Source organism: Ochotona princeps, chromosome 13 (assembly GCF_030435755.1).
Source record: "Ochotona princeps isolate mOchPri1 chromosome 13, mOchPri1.hap1, whole genome shotgun sequence".
NCBI lineage: Eukaryota > Metazoa > Chordata > Mammalia > Lagomorpha > Ochotonidae > Ochotona > Ochotona princeps.
Genome location: NC_080844.1, coordinates 14,790,061 through 14,814,610, shown reverse-complemented (window position 1 = coordinate 14,814,610; position 24,550 = coordinate 14,790,061). Strand labels below are relative to the sequence as shown.

Below are 24,550 nucleotides of genomic sequence, written 5' to 3'. Positions count from 1 at the left end.
GGTATTTTCTAAAAGAGCTTATTAAAAATAATTGATTTTACTTATTTATTTGAGGGACGTAGATGAACAGAGCAAAGTGAGCTCCTACATACGATTCCTGCCCCAAGTCCCCAGAAACTCAATCCAGCCCTCCCACAGCTAGAGTCATCACCTGCTGCCTCCCATGGTTCCCGTTAGCCAAACGCCAAAGTCAGCAGTAGAATCAGGCCTTGAACGCTGGCGTTTCAATATGGGGTATAGGCATCTCAAGTCGGGTCTTAACTGTAGCACCAAATATAGACCCCTGTGCTATATTACTCTGTTCTCTACTATGGTGAAACAAATCACAAGAAGCTCTAAGTTCTGTACTTACTTAATCAAGTTTCATATTTCTTGTTCAGTCCCCCCTAAGATTTAAAAGAGCATCCACTGGTGAATCATTAAGTCATAGCAGCAACAAACAGGTTAGGGCCCAACATGAAGCTGGCCTGACATCCAGCCAGTCTTCGGGCTGTCACAGAAATGCCTCTATTCATTTCAGAAATGTGCTTACCACAGAAAGATGAGGCTCAGCTTGTTAGATTTATGAGACAGTGAATTTTCAGGATGCCTTCAATCAATAGAAAAATAGACATTCTCACCTGAAGGCAATGGCGAAAGGACTAGCTGGGAATTCCAGAGTAAGGGAAATAAGATGATTCTTGAAGAATTCTTTCAACATAGCAATGTACTATCACAATGCACTAATTTACCTCAGGGAAAATGACTCATGGAATAGTTCGACTCAATTACTACCAATTTTTGGGAAATTTCAAGGTATGTGTTGGTTAAAAGAGGGACTATCAGCATAGGAGACCCAGAAAGGCAGGAGAGAACTCTAGTTGACAAGTTCATAGACAATAGAACTGCAGGAACCATGTTCAGGTTGGCAAAACCTTCCCTGCCTGTTGAGAAGGCTCATCAAGCTATCCCTACTTATTGAGGCTTAATGTCATTTCATCTAAATATTTGTTTTGACTCTGTGTTCATCAGGCTACTGTTGGTTATAATGTGGTTTCTCACAGAAGTCACAGAAGATTGTCTGCTCATCTTACACGCTTTGGGCATAACAGCTCTGTTTCTCATTGGAAGCATGGGCATTGCCACATTAGTGTTGAACACTTGGCTAGCCTGATTCTGACGGTAAGCATATCCTCTCCTAGATGAACAGTGAGAATCAGGTGTCAGGGCCTGTATGGCTGAGGTCAAATAGGAAGCCTGATACAACCACTACAGATCATCACCCTGGTACGCCCTGAAGGAAGTCACCTGCCCCTCAGCCTTTTCCGGCAACACCCTCCCTACCTGTGCTCTAAACACTTTCCAAATTTAGCATGGAGACCAGAGAAAAGGAAGTTTCTGTTGGTACCGGCAGCCCTCTGTTGTAGAACTCTTAGAAGCTCTGACCATGACACTTGAAATCCAAGTCACACTTCTGTGATGTGAACTGATGACTCCAGAAAGACAATGAGAATCAGGAGGTGGGCAACCAGCAAGAAAGTAGGAGGAAGGAGTGGCAGATAGACGCCCACATTTCAAAGGCTGAGCAGACAACAGATACTGGATCAAAATCGGGTGAATAGAGCTGCCCAAATGTAACCAAGTTTCAAATACAAGGAACTTTTAAAAATCTAAAAAATAATCACTATGGGGGAAGACAAAGTATAAATGAACCAAATCCAGCTGCATCCCAGCAGAGCACATAGACAATGCTGAATGTCAGTAAATTGAAAACTATAAGGGAACTAGCTTATTCAGAGATGTGGAGGTCACTGTCAGAAGACAGAGCTGCATAAGTCCTCAGTGATTATCTCCAAAAACATCATTGAGTTAAGAATGACAAAATAAGTTTTCAAAATACAAGTTATTTTTTATTATTACTGTTTCACTTTATGATTTGCTTTTGGATCATGTGCATTTTGATTTACATATTAACCAATTCACATAGAAGGTCAGCAATATACAAACACTAAGCATAACTTGTGAATCTTTTTTCCCTTAAAAATGTAGTAGAGGAGGCAGAAAATAACCAAGAAAACATATGGTGGGTCCGACAGTGTTAGGCCTTTCTTTCTATCCACGAGAGATTTGAACAGATGTGAATGAGGAGGGGTGATGCCTAGGAAAGAACAGATCAGGCAGAGGGAACAAGCTGGTGCAGAGATCCTACCTGGGGAATAAAGGTTTGGTGAATCGGAGGAAGAGCAAGGCGCTGATGTGGCTGAAAGGAGCGAGTGGGAGGAGGAGGAGGACAGGTGGCAGAGCAGGACACACAGTACAAGACTTTGCTGCCATAATCAGATTTTGACGTGGGACCCTCGTGGGAGGGAATAGAGGGAGCAAAAAAAAGATTAATATTCATTAAAAGAAATGTTTAAAATTAGGAATCAAGTTATTTATTTATATATATAAATGTTGGGCCCGGCACGATAGCGTAGTGATTAAAGTCCTCGCCTTGAACATGCCAGGATTCCATATGGGCGCCGGTTCTAATCCCGGCAGCTCCACTTCCCATCCAGCTCCCTGCTTGTGGTCTGGGAAAAGCAGTCAAGGATGGCCCAAAGCTTTGGGACCCTGCACCCACGTGAGAGACCTAGAAGAAGCTCCTGGCTCCTGGCTTCAGATTGCCTCAGCTCCAGCCATTGTGATCACTTGAGGAGTGAACCATCAGACGGAAGATCTTCCTGTCTGTCTCTCCTCCTCTCTGTGTATCTGACTTTGTAATAAAAAAAAAAAATACATGTCATAATGTTTCATTAAATAAAAGGACCTGTTTTCTTATTTCCATGTGTGACCCATGGGATACCTTCCTCTGTCCTCATGGACTCAGCATCACTGCTCTCAGGGACAGTCCATCCTCCACCAAGTGCAGCCAAGGCTGATGAGGCTTTAGAACTTGGACATGTGAGCAGTTCCTTGGGTGTGCCAGCCTTCTCCCTTGATTTTTGAATCTTGGGTATTTCTGCCCCTTTGCCCTTTTCAGTAGTTCAGCTGATCATTTGACTCCCACAGAAGAGGAATTGACACAGATCATGGAGTCCTATGTTGGCTCAGGGGAGGGGGTGGATCTAAGCCCCACAGTGTGCTAAGGGCAGAGGAGTGGGTGCAGCACCCTCCAGGGTTAGCCCTAAGTGTGTGTATTGTCTCTGAGAACTTGAGCAACAATATCAGAACCCATCGAGTTGGTCAGTGGGTCTTCTGTCATCTCCATGTGCTGACAGTTCTGTAGTCAGTGAGAAAGTACCTTTTCCCCTCCAAAATTCTTAGTTTTTGATTGTTTAACTTCTAAGCAGTTATCGTTGAGTTTAAATAACATACATGAAAACTTCAAATTGTACTTTTTTATCATTTAATAAACATTGTATTCTACATAGAAATGAATTTGCACACCTCTCAGACCATCAACCCACAGTGCATGGGGTTTACTGAAAGAGACAGTTTTTAACAGATGATAGTTATTAGTTTACTTTGGGCTTAACTGATAAACAAGAATCACCCATGATCAATAATCTTAGTCTTACTAATGCCTAAGGAACAAAACTTGAGTTACATCAATCCTGTCATTGTGTGTAATCACTTGCAGGTTTTGTTTGTGTTTCAAATTTGAAACAGTGAGATAGCACTGAAGTTGTGAGTGACAATATTTTATTTTGGAAAAGGTAAGTTTTAATTTCAAGTATGAACTTATTTACTGCATAATAAATGTAAATCAAAAGTTGTAGCTTCTTGTGGGCATTCGGCATAGCGATGGGCTGCCACTCGAGGCACGTGCTCCGTATCACGGTGCGCGTGTGTAAGCTCCTTTTCTACTTCCAGTTCTGGCTTTCTGTGAGAGTGCACCCTAGTAGACAGCAAATGACTGCTCAAGCACTTGATTGCCTGTCAACAATGTGGGAGACTTGAATGAGTTTTGGATTTCTGGTGTTGGTCTGGCCCAGCTTAGGCTGTTGTAGACATTTAGGGAGTGGACTAGCAGTTGGAAGATCTTTTGTTTTTTATTGCTTCTATCTCTCTGCCTTTCTAATAAACATTGTTCAAAATTTTTAAAAGTTATATTTTCTTTGAACTGTGTTAGTTAAATGAGCCTATAAAATGATATTCATGATTATAACATTGTTATTCATATATACATTATATGTGACACGGTACATCATATAAAGTAATTTGTTTGATTAGAAAATGTACATATCCTATAATCTCATTTTCCATAAAAACATTTATAGCCTCGTATTTTACATAATATAAATAATTATTTGTCACCATTGCATAATTACTTTTAAGTGATTTTTGTCTTACAGGAAGATGTCTACCTGCTCCCTGTGTTGGATCTAGAACTTCTCATCTTTTCCAAAGTTTTACAGGTAATTCTGCTACAAAGCCAGATGTCAGTCACAATTAGCAGCTGGATTATTACTTGCTCTCTTTCTCAGTATTCCCCATCTTCCTCCTGGAGACCCCCTCTACACTTAGTTTTTGTCACATTGATGGTCCCTGGGATAAATGAAGGGATGCTAATCAAAACCTTTGTTGCTCCCAGACAGTGGAGTGCTGGTAAACACCCAATGACTGGCTCTGGGGATTGTCAAGCAATTACAGATTTCCATACAATAAATGTTTCCAACACCTTCATTCCACATCTCCAAGGTAAGCAAACTTGTTTGGCAAATTCCTGACAACTGAATAATTAGCTCTCCCAAGCTGACCCACATCAGCTGAGACCCCGCTACTCCTGGGCATTCATAAGACTTTCTGCTAAGAGGACTGCATTTTCTAGATTATTACTTGAATTTCCAATTCATCTTTAAGATATAGACGCCTTTGAGATGGCTGTGTAATACAGGACTCGAGGTGCCGCCTGGGAGGCCTGCTTCCCATATCACCATGTCTGGATTCAAATCCTGACTCTATTTCTGTTTCTCACTTTCTGCTAATGTGTACACAGCAGCTCACCTCTCACCCCCTCCACCATCTATGTGGAATTCAAGGCTCCTAGCTTTACTCTGGCCTACTCATGGCTCTTGCAGGTGTTTGAGGAACAAGCCAGTAGAAGGAAGATCTCTCTTTTTTTTCTTGCTTCTGTTTTTCAAATAATAAAAATTAAAAGCCAGGGCTCAGCGTGGTAACCTAACGGCTAAAGTCCTCACTTTGTACATGCTGGGATCCCAATGTGGGCACCGTTTTGTGTTCCGGCAGTTCTGCTTTCCATCCAACTCCCTGCTTGTGGCCTAGGAAGGCAGTGGAGGATGGCCCAAAGCCTTGGGACCCTGCACCAGAGTGGGAGACCCGGATGAAGCTCCTGGCTCCTGGCTTTGGATCGGCGCAGCTTCAGCCATTGTGGTCACTTGGGGAGTGAATAAACAAACAGAAGATCTTCCTCTCTGTGTATCTGACTTTCCAATAAAAAAAAAACTAGGTCATGTTAACATACATTTTCCTTACAAAATGCAGGAGCAACAGACCTCTTCTACATTTCTTTCTTTCTTTTTTTTTTTTTAAGATTTATTTATTTTTACTGGAAAGTCAGATATAATGAAAGGAGACGAGACAAAGTCTTCCATCTGCTGATTCACTCCCCAAGTAGCCACAATGGCCAGAACTGAGCTGATACAAGGCCAGAAGCCATGAGCTTTTTCTGGGTCTCCCACATGGGTGCAGGGTCCCAAGGCTTTGGGCCGTCCTCTACTGATTCCCCAGGTCACAAGCAGGGAGCTGGATGGGAAGTAGGGCTGCCGGGATTAGAACTGGTGTCCATATGGGATCCCGGCACATGCTATGGCAGCAGTCCTACATCTCTTTCTTTATGTATTTTGTGCAACACACCCCAGCTCTTTATCCAGGAATGGCTTGGAATGGCAAGTTAACTTTCTGCCCATTTGTGCATGGACACAAACCTGCAATGTCTTCCTTCTGCCTTCAAGTTTACTGCTCGGCTGTACCAGCAAAAGAACCTACGCTGCCTCCTCTCTCCCCAGCTAATTTGTTCCCTCTTACAAAGCAGCTCATCTTTATTCATCCTTCCATCACAGACGGAGCTGCCCAACAATGGGGAAGTCTCCATCTTGACTTCGGTGCTTGGCCTACTGCTCAGGGGAATGAGCTTTGTAAGCTGACAGACCTGCGGTCAAGTTCCCGCTCTACCCACTTCAGGATGCTAGATCATTTACTTCCCCTGAGCCAACAATAGTTGTCACCTTGGAGGATTGGTGTTTTAATGAGCTAATACTTACAAACTGCACTTGCCTTTACCCAAAACAGAGTTAGCCTCAGTGCGCGCTGCTATCATTCTAATTACTCTGATAAGTATTAACAATAATTTCCAGTTGCCATGGAAATGAATGGCCGAAGAGCTGATATACACCAAGATACATACTCCACCAGGCTGAAAACAAAGGGAGGATCTTTTCGTACTGCTCACTGCTTGCAGTGTTGATAATTACTTGCATTGTTTAGAAGCAAGCCGACTATAAAATTTCTCTGTATTACTTTGTAGAAACAAAGTCTCAGTACTTAATTCCCCCTCACCATTTAGCTGTTTACTCAATGTGCTTTGTTTTCTTAATGATTTTGTGAAGACACAAAAACCACATCTTATTCATCAGTAGCTCCTTCCCATGGCTCAGTGGAGTGCCTGTGATGAAGTGGGTTTTCAGTAAATATTTGATTGACCACATTGTTAACAGAACGCTGCACTTTTGTTTGCTTGCTTTCATGCTGTATGTCTGTATTCTCTTGCTAGTCTTGATTCCAAAAACTAGGGGCTGTGGAAAAGCGAAGCACCCCCTGTCCCCCACAGACAAAGCACCCGCTGTCCCCCACAGACATGTGCACGGTTTAGATTCATACAGAGGATATGTGTATGGAAATTGCATGTTGATGTAATGGGTAAGCTTCCACCTGTGATGCCAGCATCCCATTTGGCTGCCAGTTCATATCCAGGCTGTTCCACTTCCAGCCAGCTCCCTGCTAATGCCCTGGGAAAAACAGTGGAAGATGGCTCAAGTGGCTGGGTCCCTGCACCCACGTAGGAAACCCAGAAGAAGCTTCTGGCTTCTGGCTTTGAGCTGGCCAACCCTGGCCATTGTGACCATCTGGGGAGTGAACCAGCAGAAGGAAGATCTCTCATTCTCTCTGTCTTACCTTCTCCCTCTCAAATAAGTAAATGAATATTTTTTTTAAAACTGTATATGTGGATATAGGCCCACAAAAGTGATCAATTATAGTTTCTAGGTTGTGCTCTAGGATAAGATGATGATGATGCATTCAGGTTCCCCAGACCTGTGGTATTTCTTTGTGTCAATATTAGAAACTCAATAACTCTCAAGGGACACTTGGGAGCCAACCCAGGCTGTGCACATGATTGGCTGTTTGGTACTTGCTTGCCTCCAGATAAATCTTCCCATGTTGTTCTTGTAATATAACTGGGGAGCAGGAAATCTGCAGGCATTCCATACATTTAAGAACCTTGTACAGTGCTTGTTGACCAGTTGTAGAGGATGAAGGCCAGGGGAAAATGGTAGAGAGAGCAGGGGTCTGACTTAAGCCCTAGGGCACACACCATCTGCAGAGCTGGAGAACTGGCCTAGAAATAGCTTCAGAGAGAAGCCAATTAATTGCTTTGAAACTGTCAGATTTGGGGTGCTCAGAAACAGTCATGTAAGTCCTGTTGTTAAGGAGGAAATTGTGTCTTGGACATAAGATACTGGAAAGCCAAAGTGATCTGTGCTGGATCAGTATGTTGGGAGGCCATCAGCCATTAATGTCGCTTCAAGACATGGGAGTGAATGAATGCACCTGGGAAGAGAAATGAGACTCCCCTATACTTAGGAAAGACAGAGCAAGGATTGAAAACTTGCAAAGATACAGAAGCAGACTGGGTGCAGCAGTGGACTAGGGACCACGAGAAAGTGAAATCCCAGCAGGCAAGGAGAGGAAGGAATTGGAGGTTGGTTTCTAAAGTTCTTCCTTTATGAAGGGGCACCTTGGGTTCAACATCAGTAGGAAGGAAGGCAAGGAGACAGGAGTGAGTAGAAAGGGAAATATAGCTGCAGTGCAGGACCAAGGATCCCTGGGCCCACCCCAAACTGCTCAGGGACTGGAAGGGCTGCCAGCCCTCACCCAGGATAACCAGGCCTTTGTCGTCCTCCAGGGCAGCCGCACTTCAATGATTGTCCGTAGCTGAGCTCATACCTGAGCAGGCTCACAGCTGAAGACCCTGTCACACCTGGCAGCTGGGAACTCAACCCCTGTCCTGGAGGGCATCTGGACTTCCACCCAGACAGTCCTCAGCCGTGTGAAGGTTCAGCTAGGCTAATGGTGGGAAAATCTATATTGCATTTGGCACAGTTTCTGTTTGCTGGGTGTTATGGTTTACAGCCTGGTTTTCAGATGGTCAAAGAATTGAGTAAGGAAAGTGTGCCAACAGTGCTTGCATTTGAAGGGAGGGTGCCTAGAAAGAGGTCAAGGCTCTAGAGTGGGCTATGGATAGAAGGACATTAGAAGTTCTTCTTTCTCACTGGGAACCCACAGTGTTCCCATGCTTGGGTTCCACAAGACGCTCTCACTTCCCTAAAATGTGTGTAAGTCACCCTTCAGAGGCTAGGGCTCAGGAAGGCTGCATCTCCTTGCCATCATAGCATCCCCATCAGCCAGGGTGTGAGCAGAGTCAGCACAGGTGAGCACTGTAGGCGGAGGGGTTTCTCCAAGGATTTAGACATTGGTGCTCTTACACATTGGTGCACTGTTGCCTCTGCTTCTCATATTACACCTGCATCGCTATGATCAGCCAGATAGGCAGGAAAGGGGATAAGCTGGGAGAGCATGAGGGGAAAGCCTGCACCCAATACAATAGGTGGGCTTCATGAGGCAAATGCAATCCACAAGAGCAAAAGACCTCCAACCCTGTCAACCTGAATGAGCTGCGGGATAAGCCAAAGTCTTGCCATGGAGCTCCAGGCACACCTGGTCTAGTGCAGGGAGGAGGGGGGAAGAGCTGGGAGCCAGGGTGCCATCCCACACCAGGAAGGGAGTGAGCTGGCATAGGAATGGGGGCTGCTCTGCTGCTGTCTTGCAAATGTCAACTAGATTTCTTTCGTGGCCAACCCTAATCCTAGATTCTACAGAGAAGTAATCTTTCTTCACCAAGTGTACACAGAAAAAGTCACCACAGTGCCCCCAAACAACTCAAGGCCTTTAATTTCCTTGCAGAATTAGCATAATGGGCCACACTAAGACATGTAAATCCCACAGGATGATAAATGCATACCTGCCCTGAGCAATAACAGGAAGTGAAGAGGATAATTTGTTTAAATGTTAATTTTCTGTTTTTTACGCTTAAGTTTTCTGTTCTATTTTGTGCAGCTCTAATCGGCCGGTGACAATCTATCTCTCAGTACTGGATTTCCCTCTAGTGCTGTATCTGCTTTGAGCTAAATGTGGTCTTGTGAACTTGTTCATTCAGTGGCTTGGGGATGCAAGTGACACAAAAGCTTTCAAAGCCTCTCCTCAAAGACAAGTTACTGACCCTCAGCTCTCCCCCATTGTGTGGGTTGGATCACAGATGTGGAGGCAACACAGCAGTGGCCATGTGGATGCGAACAAACCCTAGGGACTGGTGGGAGAAGATGGCAGGAGGCGCTTTTCAGATCGTCTTATTTCTGAGTTTCTTGACACAACAACTTAGTCCATATCCCAACTAATTCACACGCCACTTCCTGACACTTCAGCTTTTTCTTCTAAAAGCCTAAAGCTTAAATTTCTTGAAGTATCCTAGATTTAAACACCTAAACTTATTGAATAGATGTCCCTGTGATGAGACAGAGAGAGGAAGATGAATTTTAAACAAGAGCTAATAGGATTGAAGTCTACAGAACCTGTGAACAGTGGGGACCTTTGCCCCATTCTCAGGAGTTGGCAAATCCTAGAGGGAAGCACTGCATGGTGTCCCAGAGCAGCCGGGCCCTGACACTCTGAATTCAAGTTTCATGGTAGACTATCACTGTGGCGGGAGGTTGGGGGTAGGGGGAGCAGTGGAGTAGGGGTGGTGTGGATGGGGCCGCTGTTGACAGGCACGACTAGTCATCAGTTAGCCCAAGGGCCCCTGCTAATGTCATGGGAAGACATAAAGACATTTTATTCAATAGAGTGGAAGAGCTAAGATGGATTTCCATGTTAGTTCAGCAGGATGGAGGCTGACACTCCCAAATCATTGGGTTCAAATTCAATCCAGGGTTGAGCTGCAGGGTGAAGGTATTTGAGCCTATTGGGAGGAGAGAGGGCAGAAAGCACCATCACACTCTCAAAGAGTTAGAGCTCTAGAGATGGGTAGTTTACTCTCTAGTTGTGCCTGTGGGTGCGCAAGAGAGCATGGAAGCCCAAGGAAGCTGACAGGTGCACTTGCTCTCAGGGGAGCTATCTCCCAGCATCTCGCTTCCTCTTCCCCTTCTGTCATATGCACATACACACCAGCTCCAGCCAGGAAGCAGCTTAGAGGAGCTGGAACTAGCAAAGATTAGGAGCCTGTCCTGGAACACAGAGAGCCGTTCCAAGCTAAATTGCCACATTTTCCTGTTGGCTCATGTCGCCTGGAAACCTTTGAGATGCTTTGTAAATACCAAGGGTCAGTAAATCGAGGAGATGCTCAACATAAAGGCCTGAGATTTTCTGGTCCCAAAGTAGGTGTACCAAACAGCTGGAGAATGCTAGCAAGTTTTCATCTTGACAGGCCGGTACACTGGCCCAGGGACTTGAGGTGGCCAGTCCAACTGCCTCTAAACCTCCCTTCCTCCCACTGTCTTGTCCCTGTACTCCTCCATCCATTCTTTGCTCATTTTTTTTCTTCCTTCCTCACTTACTGATCTAAGACATGTGTTCTGTTTGGGAATGCTGCTCAGATCTTCTGATTACAAAGGCAACCTTTAGTTACTGCGTTAAAAGACATTGCTTCATTTTTCCCCCCATTCTTCATAAACTTATTCACTCATTCAACATGCATTTATGACTAGCTGGGTTAGGAAAAACACAGCGATCCAGGCTCAGAGCTGACACTAATATCTGCCCTGTATTAATCGCAGCTCCTTTCTGCCAGGCATGCAGTTCTTCTACAGACTGGTTACAGATATCTGCCTTAACTTTTCCCTGCCTTTTTTTCAATTCCTAAACTCCTATATGCCTGTATTCACTAATTTTTTCTCCCTAAAAAGGGAAGATGTTTGTGGCTGGAATTCTAAACTCCTTGATTTCAGATAAGGCCCAGAGTGGTATAAATAAGCATAAGACTATTTAGCAAAAAAAAAAAAAAATGACTGCTATGAGAAGCTTGAAGCGCTGTTGTCATAATGCAGAGCCCACTTTAATTGCAGCCACAAGGAAAGCATTTGTTGCTGTCTTATCACACAGGAATGATTTTCCCACTAGCAGTGGCAGCCTGCCAGTTGGTTGAGGAGCCAACACTCACTCAATCCTTTGGGTCACAATATCAGTTGGCATGCTCTACCACCACCCGGCACTGACATTTCTATTTTTACAGGAGGTGCTGGGTCAGGAAACAAAACTGCAGAATCTCTGGGTAATTGTTATTTACATTGAATATGAATCTCATTTGGATTCAGTAGCCTATGTATTTCCAAACTTCATGGTTCAGTATATCAAGGTGACTTTACGCTTTGTTGATTGAAGTTACCTGGTAGCCTTTGGACTGTATGAGTTCCTTTTCACTCCCAAGGTGGGGAAAAGGGTGGAAGAGTGTTTTTGTGAACCTGAAGTCATATGTCACTTACAAATAAAACATATTTAATAAGTATATATTAGTACATCTTGTGAAGCTATACTAATTTAAGCAGTGTGGCACATAAAATGGAATGAAAAACCATGTACACATCCAAATAGATTAAGAAATTTTGCAAATTTTTAAAATGCCATGTTTTTCAACAAACAATGTGAGACAAAATGGTGACCAGTAAAAAAAAAAAGTGTTGAATGATGGACCTAATATGGAAATCATTTCCAGGTAGATTTGAAAGTGAAGATGAATTTGTAGGAATACTAAACAAACAGGCTTTGAAAGCTTGACATAAGCCCCAGATATGAATAAATAAATTTTTAAAAATTAGCTCTCTAAAAACATTTAAGTTCTCACATGCAAATCTATCTAAACATTGTAAAGCCAACATATAAATTGCAAAGCAGGGGAGCAAAGAAAGTACATAAAGATTTATAGACATAATTAAAGCACAGTAAGGACCAACAGTTGAAAAGTGGACAACGCTTCATTTTTGGATCAATACTTTTAAATCTCCTACTAGACGTAGTTTATTGGTTGTACTCTGCTGAAACTTTGCCTGTTTTTCCAGATGCTGTTTCTTCCCCATCTTCTCCATTCATTCCTTTTGCTACCCTCAGACACCATTCAACTTAAAATTCAGGCTAAGTTGCACCTTGACTGGCTTCCCTGAGAACACTTTCAGGACAAGGCTGGTTTTGGGCAGCGGATTTCAGTGGCAGCTTGCTACCCCGGGAGACTGTAGGCGGAACCCAGGTCTATTTCGAACCTAACACTGCTCTGCTCTCTGCACTCTACTCTCACTGTCAGTCAGCAAGTCTGAGGAGCACCTGTGTGGTCCTGATATGGCTCCTTGTTAGGCCTCAGTGATTGACCCCAACACCCTTCCTCATTCACTCCATGCAGGTTGAGTGTCACTCATTCTCCAGGGCAGTGAGTATTGATGCTTCAAAGAGGTGGAGATGGTCACAACCTCAGCCCAGCATGGTTCACCTGGATGGCATTTACCAGCCTTGCCATCGATGTTCCAACCACACTGTACTGATGTGCCAACCAGTGCTCTTTTAAGTTCACTGCCTTTCCAGTGTTCATGAAGGCAGTGACGTACATGCCTTTAGTTTGTAGTTTTCTTCTTCTTCTAACACACTTGTCCCTATTTAGCTTTATAAACCAGTCCCATTAGGATCGCATATTTGTAGGTATGAATCTTGTTGCAAAGTCAGCCTGGATTTATATTAGCAATTTCCTAAAATGTAGAGAAGAGGAAGAGGAAGGAAAGGGATGTTATTGTTGTTGAATGCCTATCCACTGAGAACAGCAGCAGAACCATTTTGAGTTTTGCCAAAATTAGCATTGCTAGATAAATTGAGAGCCTTATGTCCTTCCAGTTGCCAGGAGAGCATGCCAGCTAATTTTAGCCCACTGTGTAAATATAACCAGCACTGGTATGCACTGGCCTTTCACATCCACAAGGGTCAGTGATGTCCTGAAGCAGCCAGAGAAATGTCTCTAGTAGCCCTCTCTTGACAAGACTTCCTGGGTCCTTAGGCCCCTGCTCCTCCTGGACCTACTGATTTTTCCCCCCTCTGGGAAATGATCTTGGCCATCCTTTAGCCTGACCCTGTGCATGAGGCATGACCTCTTCCACTTCTCTGAGCAGAACATTTGCTCAGCAGAGCCAGGAACAGCTGCAGTCCTTGGGGCAGGTGCAGCTTCAGTCATTTTCACGCAACAATGTCATTCTCAGAACAGCTAGAAATGATGTGTTTTAGAAGGAAATGGTCACATTTCTTTTTCTAGAAAAATGCCCTTTTGACCCAATTCTGAGACACCCTCTCCCATAGTTAACTTTAATTGCGTTCTAATGTAATAACCAGAAGAGGTCACAATAGAGCTGATTATGTAGGCAGCTCTCTGCATCACACCTCCTGCACAACTGCCAGGGGCTCGGGTTGAGAGACAAAGGAAGGCAGGTATAACATGGGGAGGTGCCTCCATGCCTACCCACAGCTCCAGGGTGTGGGACAGCTCCCTCTGGAACTCAGTGCCTTCAAGTCAGGAATCAGAATATATTTCTAGTTCCTGTTTCTTAGCACTTTCACAAGAGCCTACTTGAGTTAATCCATGCAAAACTTGAAAAAAAGTTCCTAGAAAATGATATGAGCTTCATAAGTATGAACTATTGCTTTATGGCTGTGTTGCAGATTGAAATCACAAGCCAAAGCCTGGGTTTCCTCGTCTGTAAGATGGCCGTTACAAAGGCCCCACCTCCCTGGGTTGCTCATAGGGAAACAAGGGTTGAGAGTAGATGCTGCTGGATTTTGCCCAGCATGTGTGGCGGCTCCCCCTGTTACTGCCTCAGACCTGTGAAGGTCTTCTCCCTGAGTAGTCACACTGACCAACCGTTTAACTTGTCCCAAAGATGACTTTCGAGTGGCTGGGGTTATAAAGCAGGAGACGTGTGAGCACATGTTCATTTTCAGTGTTGTTTTCTTATTGTCTACTGTGAGTAAACAATGTTTGAGACAAATGGTTGCTAAATATGTAAGGCATATGAAATAGTTTGAGTAGGGTCTCTGAAAGAGACAATATCTCTGAATTCTCCTTTATATTCTTATCCTTTATCATCTTGTTTCTGGGTTTTTGGTGGTTTTTCTGTTTTTTCCAAAGAAGAGAGAGTGTGATAGAATTATCAGCCAAAATGTACCAACTACACTGCTCTTCTAATTCAGAGGTGCTTGGCAAACATGGAGAATAACTGAGCTGAGTAAAATAGCAAATCCCTGCTGTTAGTTGATGTGAACCCAAAGAAAGTGTGATGGGACTAATGTAAATTAGAGAATAGTCCCCCGCTTTTCCTCATTCAATTAAGTATGTGTCATGTTATTTCTTTTTGGTTGCCAGTTAATCCTGCTGTGTTTTTGCTCAGACTCATATTAAAGGCAGTGTGGATTTCCAAAGGTGGCCAAGCAGTTGAGGTAATGCAGTGACATGGGGAATGCACTTGGAGAGTTAAAAAGTGACAAAGGGAAAGTGCAAAGGAAATCCTTTAAAAAACATCTAAAGGAAAGTTAGTATTGAACAGGGAATAGTTGCTGGGTATCTTCATATTTTCATAGGGAAGCATTTTGGGGAAGGGAAATAATTTCTGACATATTTCCCCTCATTGGTAAGTTTCCGAAGACTTAATTCCAGTGCTAAGCTATGAAGTTGTTACATACGGTTCTTGGCAAGCATCTTTCACTCTAGCCTCTCCCACCCTTGCTGTGGCTCTCAGTCATGGTTAAGCTGTGCTGTTGGGTAGTAAAGGCTATGACAAGAGCGAGATTGTTCCATCTCAAAACCCATAGGAAAAGGAGTTTTTTGTTGTTGTTAGCAAACCTAGTAAAAGCAGCACAGGCCCAGAAACTGGCAGATCAAGTTCAATCCCCTGTTCCACGATTCGTGAATGATGTTACCTAGGACAAGTTACTTCAAAACCAAGACTTCACAATAGGAACTGTCACTCTCCTCTGGCCAGCTTGGCTGGAGTTCAGGACGTGTCCACAGGCTGCAGGCATGGGTCTCCTTAAGCATCAGAATACCCCAGTGAGGTAGATATGATTATTCACCATGTTTTCCTGATGAGAACATCAAAGGCTTTGGTAGTGCTGCAGTGACCGTCACACTTTGCCTGAGGGTCCCTCACGGGGAGACCATGGATGCTTAGGCAACCTTGTCCACAGATCCATCAAAAGGACAGCACCAGAACCTACCACTAGTGGGAATAGAAGGAACAAGATGACGTTGTCGTCACCTTCAGCCCATCTCTCTTCCTATTCCATGCTGAAGGCGACTTTTCTGAACTGCAGGTAATTTAGTTGACTAAGTTATCTGTACTAAAAAGCGATGGCATGTCTCCTGTTAACAGAATTTTCTCCTCTATAACCTCCCCACATGTTCGTAGGCACATGCGTACTTACGCACATGTGCACACACACACACACACACACACACACACACACACTACTTCATACTACTCACACTCTGCCATGGTCGCAGGAGTCACCACGACCTGACTTTCCTGTGATACTACATTGTCTCTGCTAAGAGTCCAAAGCCCAGCAACATGTTGGCCTGGGCTTGTCTACAGTCAAAGACTCAAGGGCCATCCAGAGAACTAGAGACCATAAGATACCAAAGCTATGCTGAAGGTCACTTGCACTGAATCCATCAGTGACACCTCCTAAGGAAAAGACCAACAAACGTGATCTTGAGGTCTCTGGCATTTCTGGGCCCTGCCCTCCTGCAATTTGCTTCTTTATCTCTGCTATGAACTTTTCAGTGGTCCTCACAGTTAGCTGAACCAGTTTCAGAAAGCAAATTTGAGTTGGATCTAACATTTGCAAATAAGGGAGTTCCAATTTAGTATACTCAGAATGTTGGAAAGTAAGAGAATCCTAAATGTAAATATGATTTTCATTTTTCTGAAGATGGCTGTCCATTCATTCATCCAACCAAACTGTGTTGGATATTTACTGCATACCAGCCATTGTACTGGGGGCTTGCAACTCAAGGATTAATAAAATACCCCCAAAGGAGCTCCTAGTCTGAAGGCAGAGAATAAATGCTGAGTAAAAATGTAATAAAATGCCAGCGAGGCCTTGATAATACCCAGAGGGAGCTACACATGCAGAAAGAATCAATTCTTCTGGAAGGTTCAGAAAAGTCACCAAAGATATAAGATTCCTTGATTTTTTTGAAACACAGGCATCACTAGGATTTTTGCTATCCCAGATGTGGTCCATGGACCAGTAGTGTAACCTGTTAGATACATAGCATCTGGGATCTCCTCTCCAGACTTAATGGGCAAGCAGTATATTTTAACAGAAAACTCAAGTGATGAATGCCACATTAAAACTTGAGAAGTGTAATTTCATGCACAGGGACCAAACTGAACAAAGGCTGGCTGGTGTGGTAAGCCATGAGATTTTAAGTCACAGCAGAGGAGGAGAGGAAAGATGGGGCACAAAGCAAGGTCAGACCACAGAGAGCCTTGTGATCCATGAAGAGAGGGCTGGACTTTATCCCATCAGTACTGGAGAGCCAGGAAAATCAGTATATGACATAATCAGATAGCACATTTAGAACAGGAGTAGGCATTGTACTGACAAATAAGAGTAAGGGATGAAGTTTGGACATGGTCCCCAAAGAGGGAGGAATAAGGAAAGGGAATAGCTTGATTTGATGTGATTTCTTTGTAAAGTTTTAAAGTTGAATACCTAACAATAGGATGGAAGGTGGATGAGACAGTAATTGGCACATTCCTACCGTAGAGAGAGATGATGAAAATCGAAACTACAGAAGTGGCAGTGAAGATGGAGGGGAAGAAAAGGCTATCAGAGAAAATGGATGGAATCTATACCATAGACTAAAAGGCTGAAATTGCATGTTGTAGCTGAGTGAGTTTCTGGGTTGCGTGACTGAGGGGACATGATAAAAGAGTTAGTACCAAACAAAAACCAACAGGTTCTACTGGGAGTTCTTTGGAGTTTGAGGCATATACATGGGAAGTAGACACAGATTAGCACAAAATATTGTTTTTCATATAAAAGGATAAGTCAAATAATTCATAGAAGCTAAAATGAGCAATTTACTTTTGTAGAAAAGATTTTGAAATCCACACATACAAGGAATCTTTCAGAAGTTCACAGAATTACGTATCATGAAAAAATTATCCATCAGTCTTAATTTTATTGCACCAAAGTAAGCTTCTCTATTCATAAAGATTTTGAGATAGCTTGAACATGGCCTCCTGAAATCCCTCAGTTAGAACCTACTTGATTTACTCAGACAGGTTTCACTAATTCAGTTAGCTCTGACATGGAAGTTAGAGCCTGTGAAATCCGACTCTGCAGCCTTAGAACTGAACTTCCACTCTGCTGGACTAGACACCCAGTATGGAAAGCTGTAGAAGCTTCGGCAGAAATCAGAGTGTGATCCTGAGGACAGAAGACTTCTTTCTGCTCTTCCGTTAATACTCCCTCGCTCCCTTAAGTGTAAGCCAACTTAGCACATCACAGCTAAATATCTACTGTGAGCCAAGTACTCATGATAGGCACAGGAGGTACAATAGTTAACCAGAAAATGTAGCCCCTCACTGGGCACACACCTAGCAAGGGAGCTGGTATGCAAACACAGAGATCTTTCGCTCAATTCACCTTGAAAGGAAGCACTTGCAGTTGTCATGTGTGTGCTTAGAAGACAACCTCCAGGACTTAGCACCCCTGAGTCAGCCTTGGCTTTCAAGGTAGGTCACTCTCTTCTCAGGATGGCTCCAAGACAGTGGCTGGGCAAAGTAGTGGTGGCAGAAGATATCAGGAGCTGACCTCTGACTACAGCTGCCATATTTATCAAATAGAAACTCAGAATACCCATCTACATTTATATTGTTGAATACTAATTTTGTAGCATAACCATAGGATGTGCTTATGCTAAAACAAAAAGAATCCCTGCATATTTGCAATGCAAACTTGACTGACCATCCTGTGTTTTATCTGACGACCTTACTCCCCAGCCAAGTCAGTGGCACCAGTGTCTCCCCACTTATATTTATCCATAGCCCTACCCATAAGCAGTCCCTTTTTCTAGCTCTCGTGGTGGGTTGCTGAGATTGTGTCCTTCACATTGGTCTGATGTGTTTTTTGCATGACGTGGGTTTATCCCTTTTTGCTTTAACAGCTATAACCCCCCAAATCCTTCTGAATGTTTAACACCATCTCGGCACCTGCATCCCAGAAAGCCAAATTTTGCAGTAACTGGCACTAAGAATGTTCTGAGGGACAGGTGTTGTGGCACAGCAAGTTAAACTGCCGCTTGGGATACCCCAGTCTCGCATCAGAGTACCAGTTTGTATCCTGAGTGTTCTGTTTCCAATCCAGCTCCCTGATACTGCAACTTGGAAGCAGCTGATAATTTCTCTAGTATTTGAGTCCTTGCCACGCATCTGGTTTTGTTTGTTTGTTTGTTTGTTTTCACCACTGAAAATACTTTTAGTTCTCCCAAAAACATTGAGGAGTTATGGTGGATTTAAATTGAAGGAAATAAAGGCTAACTTGAACTATGAAAAGAGATAAAGGAAAAAAAGACATTTCTCTTTTTTTAAAGATTTCTTTATTTTTATTGGAAAGGCAGATTTTTACAGAGAGAGGAAGAGATGAGAAAGGTCTTCCACCTGCTGATTCACTCCCCAAATGGCCACAACTACCAGAGCTAAGTCGTTCTGAAACCAGGAGCCAGGAGTTTCTTCCGGTTCTCCCACATGGGTGAAGGGTCCAAAGGCTTTGGGCCCTCCTTTACTGCTTCCTCAGGCCACAAGCACGGAGCTGGAAGGAAAGTGGAGAAGCTGGGATACAAACTAGTGTGCACATAGGATGCCATACTTGGAGGTAGAGAATTTGCCAGTTGAGCCAAGGCACCAGTCCCAAGAAATAGCTTTCATTTAGTAAGAACTGAAATCAGTGCACACAAACATCTAACCAAATATCTGTCATCTCGAGCCTCTTTCAAGTTTGTAACAAGAGGCTACCAAGCCAAACCCTTCACTGCCTTCATTGCTTTTGCTTTGCTCTTTCTCTTCAATTTCTCTCTTTGCCTTCAGTCTTTTTCTTTGCCTCTGGTTCATCCATACTGGGCACTGTCCATGCTGATCTAGATGACTCAGGCATTTTAAATGTATAACAAATTTCTAAGTATGAGAATAAATGAATTTGCTGATGATGACTAAGTTGCATTGATGCCCTACAGGTGGACATTGAGAATCTGAGAGCAGTAAGAAACAATGGAAATTTACTAGGCAAAGAATTTCTGAAACAGAATGGCTTTTACTGTGGGCGAGTAGGAGGGGAAAAAAGGAAGATTAAGCACAGGATATAATGGAGGTACTGAACTTCAAAGACAAACCAAATACTCAGCAAATGCCCAGCTATGATGCCAGAGTCAGGACGCTCACTGACAGAATTAGGGATCTTGATACATGGGGTTGGAATGTTTGCATATAGGATCCACAGACTCCTCAGAACTTTCTGGGCTTGCAGAGGTGACTAACATCTCTGAATTAAGAGCAAGCATGTTATTCATGAAGATCTATGTGACATCCACAAAAGGCGACAGGTGGTTTCTTTATCCTCTTCTCCTCATCAGGCTCATACAGAGCTAAGTCAGAGGAAAGCCCAGCCAGAAATGTGCTGGGCTTGGTGAGAAACGTGGTCACAGTTCAAAGGGGCTGCAGAATGGCATTGAGATGTGCCAGCAGGGATCAGGATGTTCTATTCTTCCAACAAATTGGAACATACATCCTGGTAAGAGAGCCTTGAGGTCACTGTGTTGAAATACAGGATTTAACATCCCCCAGCAAAGGATGCAAACCTGCCACTAGGGTAGCTCCTAGAATCCTGAACAAAACAATGGTCCCTGTTAAGGAGTTCATAGAAAATGGAAAGAAATGAAAAGTTCCAGAGCAGTAGCTTGCAGCAATAGGTACATTGTATAAGGTCAGAAAGTCAACCAGAGGACATACATTCACCAAGGCCATCGGGAATGTGCCAGCAAGTGGAACTCAACCATCATCACTACGAGACTCAATGGTGCCTCTTGTCTCCAGCCAGGACTGATAAAATATTCTACCCCAGAGCTTGGCTCACAGATGACAATGGGATGTTGCCCTAACTTTCATGTCCCTGAGTAACTCATGTCAGCTGGTGGTACTTCACTGCCTGAAGAATGGAGTTTGTCATTATCACAACAACCCATGAGAACTGGATGGTGGCTGAGAGGACCTCATCCATTAAATCACCATGGAAATGTTGACTAAAACAGCCTTCCTAAGAATAGAGAGGCAGCCAACAAAGGTCCTGTTTCAAATACAGAACAAAAAAGGAGGAAAAATAAATACCCAGGAAGCTGAGGGCAATTGTTCCAATAAAGTGTCATAGAAACCTAGCCAAGTTTCCAGACTAGTTTTGAGATTCAAGAGCTGTTGGCTGAAAGGGGGAACTGGACCAACAGGGGAGAAGGACTTGATGATGCTTGGCAAGTTTATCATTTAACGATCCCCTTGTCTTTCCCAAAGGAACCCGTTGTCATTGCCTTGATTGACTTTGCATTGAGTGAAGAGGAATGACCAAGCTATTCAATGACTCTTGGACGCAGAATCCAGATTGTCCTGGGCACACATAGAGATGATGTATCCCCATGTGTCCTGCTTGGAAACAGGAAACAAAGGGGTCAGCCAAGAAATAAGCTCCTGGCCAAAGTATAGTCTGTAGTGTGTCCATGGTAGACCCACACACTTGTCATTTTTGTTACCTACAATTCTCAGTAGGTTCTTTCCTCAACTTGGTATAGAAATAAAAAGCCAGGAATCTGCTGCAGACAGAGAAGTTTTATGTGCAAAGTGTCCAGGTGAACATAGAAAGAAGAGGATAGGAGAAAGCACCTCCTGGGAGAGAGACAGGAGGGGTGGTACCTCTTGAAAGGAAAGAGAGAGAGAGAGAGACATCAAAAGTTTGAGGAAGGATCTTGGGGTTTTAAGCATTCTCTGATCCCTCCTTGTCTGGGTGGGAATCTGCAGGGAAGACATTCCCTATTGGTGGTCTCTTAACCAGTTGGGAAATGGCTGGGCAATTCTTGTGCCACCCAGTTAAAAGGTGCAGCCAAAAGCCCAGTGTGATAGCCTAGCAGTTAAAGTCCTCACCTTGCACATGCCGGGATCCTGTATGGGCACTGGTTCTAATCCGGGCAACCCACTTCCCATCCAGCTCCCTGCTTGTGGCCTGGGAAAGTAGCTGAAGACAGCTCAGTAGCTGAAGGACCCTGCACTTGCATGGGAGACCCAGATGATGTTCCTGGATCCTGGCTCTTGGCTCCTGGCTCCTGGCTTCAGATTGGATCAGCTCCGGCCATCGCAGCTGCTTGGAGAGCAGGTCATCGGACAGAAGATCTTACTCTTAAAAAAAAAATAATAAAAGTGCAGCCCAAATTTTAGCAAGCTTGGACAGTCTCGACTTTCCTGTTCATGATTTTTTTTAGTGGTGTTATTACTTGAAAGTAGATGTAACACTGGGTCCTGGCCTCAGGATAAGACTGGATGTCAGTGGAGAAGGCCAGATCAATGCGTCAGAAGTTCTTGGCTACAATTAGTAAACAAAAATCAGCATTGCATCCTAGAGGGAGTAGTGGAGGTTAAAGCTCCGAGGATGCAGAGGTGGTCGCCTTGCCATAGCTTCATTACATTCCCTAATCTTGTTCCTACAGAAACTGAGTGACTTCTCGGGGACTGCTGCAGAACCCAGCAAGTACAGTCAGCTAGTGACGCCGATGGTGACCCCCCATGGCCAGACATGCCACCACTGCTGGGACAGATCAATACAGCCACAGGAATTTAATATGCGACTACTGAATCAGCAAGTTCAGGTTTTTTAATGATCTATTTATTTATTTGGAAAGGCAGATTTACAGACAGAAGTATCTTCTGTCTACTGGTTCACTTTCCAAATGGCCCAAATGGCTGGAGCTGAGCTGATCAGTAGCCAGAAGCCAGGAACTTCTTCCAGGTCTCCCACACGTGTACAAGGTCCCAAGGCTTTAGGTCATCCTCTACTGCTTTCCAAGCCACAAGCAGGGAGCTGGACAGGAAGTAGAGCAGCCAGGACACAAACTGGTACCCATTTGGGAATCCCGGGCATGCAAGGTGAGTATTAGCCCATCAAGCCATTCCACCAGGCCCAATTGCAGGCTTTTAAATCCTAAACAGACAAGACCATTAGAAATAGTTCACATTCAAAAGGCATGAGCAATATTGCCTTAGGGCTATGCTAACTCTCTGTCTTCTGTCATAACATAGCCTAAAGAAATCTAGACCATGTGGATGATTCAGAGAATATCAGTAGGATCCATTGAGTAGATGGCATGATAACTAAGAAGTGACTGACCACACTGGAAGCCTTAGGAAGACGCATGGCTTCAGAGGGTGACAATAAATCCTAGGCGATTCAGAGGCCTAACACTTCAGTAAAGCTTTCAGGGATCCTGGGCTCAGGCTATGGTAGATGTTGTGTCCAAAGCAAAAGACAAATGTGATTTCCTTCTTGAGTTCAAACTAGGGCCAGCATAATGCTGGTGAGCCTCTTTACAGCCTGGAGCCTATGTTGTCTACATGTAGCCCAAGGGAGTAGGGCTGAACCGGAATTCACTGGATGTATCACACATCCCACCACATTATTATAACCATTCTGATAGGGAATGAGGACAGCCTGCTGAAGGCACAGCCAGAGGGCTAGCACAGAGGCCATGGCTGGCAGGAGCAGGGTGTCATCCGCCAGCGCCTGCCATGCACACCTCAAGGCCAAAGCCTTCAGATAGCAGGAAGTTACTGGATCTGCTAGCTCTTCGTTGTGATGGAATTCCCAGCATGCTCAGAAGGAAAGACAGGTTTGTTTAGTTCAGAGTTACGGATGTTGGGATTCCAACGAGCATGATGCAGGTTCTGGTGGCAGCCTCAGGGTGGATGGTGGAGTTTATGGAGGAAGACTCACATAGCCAGCCAGGGGACAGAGAGAGGCTTGGGGAGGGGCCAAATTCAGGTTTCTGTGAAACCTTCTTGTGAGAACTACCTTCCAAAGATGTGTTCCTACTGGCCTGAGGCCCTCTTAGACCCCACCTCCCTTCCACCTCCCAGTGGCACTTTCTTGGGTACCAAGCCTATAAATACTTCAGCCTTTGGGCAACATTCAGCATCAAACCATAGCACTTCCCAATAGGATAGATGCATAAATCAGAGAAGCAAGGGGGAAACAGCAGGGCTGCCCTCCAAATCACTCCCAGTGACCCTCTTAGATACATTCTGCCTCCCATTCCCACGACTTTGGACTGTGTGCCAGTTAGAAGTGTTAGCCCTTCAGGGGCATCCACTGTCAGCACAAATATGGCTGTGGTTTCCACAGGGCACTGTGAGTTTCTGTGAACAAGCAAGAGGCAGAGCCAGCATTTTGTCAGGGCCAACTGACCCTGCCTAATGAAAAGGGAGGAAGGAGAAATAAGTGTGGGAGCCAGCTCATGCCCTTGGACGCCTTGAGGTACTCCCTTTCCAATCCTGGATACACATGGATGAAGGCAGCAGCCCCAGCCAGACAAAAGTCCAGGTCCAGGAGCTCACTATTTAGGTCTCATGACTACCCAGACCAAACAAGCTAGTTTCTGAGGGCAAGGAAAAATTAGAATGGATGATGAAAAGCAGGGACATGAGGGCTAGTTGTAGTCCTAAGACCAAATGCTGCAATGGGTTACAACACATCACCATACACTGTTCACTCCTAGGAAAGTCCTGCCAGAGCCTCTGCATAGCTGAAGGGATAGATGGTAGCAGATATGAAGATGTGCTGCTTGGAACCCTGCTGCCTGGCCGGGAGCACTGCCATTCACCACACCCCTCCTTCGTTCCGACATTCCCTGTTCACGTTAACTCCCTGCCAAGGAGGGAGCAAATGGGCACAGTGAGTCTATTCCAGAGAAGGGAAGTGCAATGGTTTGAACAGGATTTTACGTCTGAGCTCATGACAATGTTTAAAGCCTGAAGTTGTAGGGTAATGGTACAAAGAGAGGGAGGAAACTTAACCTGGTGATGCTATTCAGCGGGGCCTTGGGTCCCTGGAGGTGTGCCTTTTGATGGAAACTCTCAAGAGAAGGTTTGTTAGAAGAGGCAGAGTCAGGCCCAGCCAC

At 44.3% G+C, this 24,550-nt stretch overlaps 2 long non-coding RNA genes across 2 annotated transcripts; both read left to right on the top strand.

Moving 5' to 3' along the window:
* Positions 1 to 4,341: 4,341 nt before the first annotated feature.
* On the top strand, positions 4,342 to 15,578 carry LOC131481711 (uncharacterized). The gene is made up of 3 exons (XR_009246532.1): positions 4,342 to 4,379; positions 4,556 to 4,662; positions 15,520 to 15,578. It is a non-coding gene; the product is annotated as an uncharacterized LOC131481711 (long non-coding RNA).
* LOC131481710 (uncharacterized) lies at positions 15,577 to 24,237 on the top strand. The gene is made up of 3 exons (XR_009246531.1): positions 15,577 to 15,645; positions 17,110 to 17,235; positions 24,149 to 24,237. It is a non-coding gene; the product is annotated as an uncharacterized LOC131481710 (long non-coding RNA).
* Positions 24,238 to 24,550: the final 313 nt, after the last annotated feature.